The 2,729-nt window shown below is 43.5% G+C and overlaps 2 non-coding genes across 2 annotated transcripts; one reads left to right on the forward strand and one right to left on the reverse strand.

The window, feature by feature from the left end:
* Positions 1 to 743: 743 nt before the first annotated feature.
* On the forward strand, positions 744 to 815 carry Trnat-cgu (transfer RNA threonine (anticodon CGU)). The gene has a single exon. It is a non-coding gene; the product is annotated as a tRNA-Thr (tRNA).
* A 1,459-nt stretch (positions 816 to 2,274) lies between these two features.
* Positions 2,275 to 2,346, reverse strand: Trnap-agg (transfer RNA proline (anticodon AGG)). The gene has a single exon. It is a non-coding gene; the product is annotated as a tRNA-Pro (tRNA).
* Positions 2,347 to 2,729: the final 383 nt, after the last annotated feature.

Below are 2,729 nucleotides of genomic sequence, written 5' to 3' on the forward strand. Positions count from 1 at the left end.
ATAAACACTACTACCACCACCACCACAACTAATACTACCTCTTCCACTAATACCAACACCACCACCACCACCACCATCATTAACACCATCTCTTCAGACACCATCATCACAACCATCATTACCATCACCACTACGTCAACACCATCACCTGACTCATCACCACATTCCTAACCATTGCCTCACTTCTCTTCCCTCGCCTTCTTTCTGTTTTCTCTTCATTCCTCTGTTTCTCTTTTACTTTTTATATTTCATTCTCTCTTTTTCCTCCTTCCTCTCCTATTGTCTCCTTCTCTCTTTCGTATTAATTTTAACTTTCCCTTCTTATCTTTTCTCCATCTCTTCATTTATTTTCCCTTCCCTTCTCCTGCTTTTCTCTTCCTTTCTACTTCCTCTTCCTCGTCCATCTTTCTTCTTCCTCGTCTTCTTTTTTCTTTATATACACAATACCCATCATCATCATTTCCTTTCTTTCTTTCCCTCTTCCTCTTCCTGATCCCAACCACCACCTTTTCCCTCCATTCATTCTTCCTCCAAACACCATTCTCCTCCCTTCCTCCCTGGCGTCACTTCCTTCACCTCCTGCTCCTCCTCCTCTGCTCTCCTCATCAGACGCCGCCCTTCACTAATATACCCCTCACAGGCCTCTATTTTCCCTCAATATCTCACACTCTTCCTACCTATTACAGCCGAGGATCAACGTATCAGCTGTAATACTACGGGTTATCGCCGCATGCTTTTCAGCCGCCTCCTTAGCTCAGTGGTAGAGCACTGGTCTCGTAAACCAGGGGTCGTGAGTTCAAACCTCACAGGGGGCAAGTCTTGTCAAGGGCGTGGCGAGGTCTGTGGGGCAAGAATAGATGTTCTGAGCCTTCCGTAGCTTCGTGAAGTCCTTATTTTTGGGATATTTAGTTGTAGGAGTGGTTTAGAAGTGTTATGTTTTAGGTTTTTCGAGTTATATATATTTTCGTCTATTTTTCTTTTCTTTTTCTTTTTTTCATGTTTTCTGTAGTCCTGGGTAGTCGATAATTGTCTCTTTTTTTCCTCTTCCATTTTTGCTTTTCCCTATCCTCTCTATCCTACCTTTCCTATTATCTCTATCCTCTCCATCATTCTCCTTTTCTTCTCATTCTCCCTATCCTCCTATCCTCCCTACACTTTCCTTCTTCCCTATCCCTCATCCCAACCTCCACATCCTCCCTATTCCTATCCTCCCTATCCCCTTCCCGCCATCCTCCTTATATATTCTCTCTATCATTTACCCATCACTTCCCATTCCTCTGTCTATCTCATCTTCCTTCCTTCCTGAGTGCAGACAGACAGATAGACTTAACTAATCACTAACTCAGCCATTGTCCTCCTCCTCCTCCTCTTCCTCCTTCTCCTCCAGGCAAGGTCGTTAAGGAGGCTATCGTTGTCCTGTTTACTGATCCACTTACAGAGGAATGGGCTAATTGGTGATGGTAGGTTGAGTAGGAATGGGTGGTTTGTGATGGTGGTAGTAGTGGTGGTGGTACTTGTGGTACTGCTGATGCTACAACAACAACAACAACTACTACTACTACTTATACTACTACTAATATTCAATAAAAACAACTACTTCTGCCACGATTACCGCGACTATTACTACTCTATGACAACTACCACTACTACCACTACGAAATGTTCTTCTGCTGCTATTTAAAATCGCGTTGGCCTGATGGTCTAGCTATGATTCTTACTTAGAATACGAGAGGCCGTGGATTCAAATCTAAATAAGACGTGAATCCTTTTTCCTGTTCAGGGTGACTGGAAATTAGTAGGGCAAAAAATTCTATACCAGGATGTGAAAAAGAGAGAGAGAGAGGTGGGTGAGTGGAGGGTATGGAGAAAGAATGGAGTAACTAAATGGATAAGGAAAGCCGATCGGTAGACAGTGTGTGGATGGGGAGGACAGCTGGGATGGAGGTGACAGGTGGATACAGACAGGCAGGTGTGCATGGGAGTGTCACACAGGGACTGCCATGTGTGGACCTGCTGGCTTCCTGGGGATTCTATCAATGTTACTTTGTCCTTATTTCATAGCTATTACGATAACCGCCACTACTATCGTTACTGCTATTATGATTGCTGATGCTGCTGGTAATCGTGATAGCAGTAGGAGTAAAAATAACAGCAGAAGAGGTAGTAGTAGTAGTAGTAGTAACAGCAGTAGTAGTAGTAGTAGTAGCGGTTAATGGTATACATTCTAATACTTTCTGCAATTCCAGCCTAAACAGGAAAAAATGTTCACCTCTTGGGCCTGACCGGGATTTGAACCCGGGACCTCTCGCACCCTAAGCGAGAATCATACCCCTAGACCATCAGGCCGGTGATAGAACTTATAGTTGTAGTAGTAGTGTAGTCATAGTCGTAGTGGTAGTAGCACTAGTAGTTGATGTAATGAGTGGTGGTGGTGGTGGTTGTGGGGTTGGTGGTGATGCTGGTAGTAGTAGTAGTAGTAGAAGTAGTAGTTGTAGTAGTAGTAGTAGTAGTAAGTAGTAGTAGTAGTAGTAGTAGTAGTAAAGTAGCGAAAATCATAGCTAAACCATTAGTAACAACAATACCGTAGTAATAATGGCCATAGTAGTAGTAGTAGTAGTAGTAGTAGTAGTAGTAGTAGTGATAATGGTCATAGTAATGGTCGTAGTCGTAACAGTAGTCGCAGTAATAACGCCTCGTCAGGTCATCAGGTCGCTACAACACAACACGGG

The sequence above is a fragment of the Scylla paramamosain genome, chromosome 3 (genome assembly GCF_035594125.1).
Source record: "Scylla paramamosain isolate STU-SP2022 chromosome 3, ASM3559412v1, whole genome shotgun sequence".
Taxonomy (NCBI): Eukaryota; Metazoa; Arthropoda; class Malacostraca; order Decapoda; family Portunidae; genus Scylla; species Scylla paramamosain.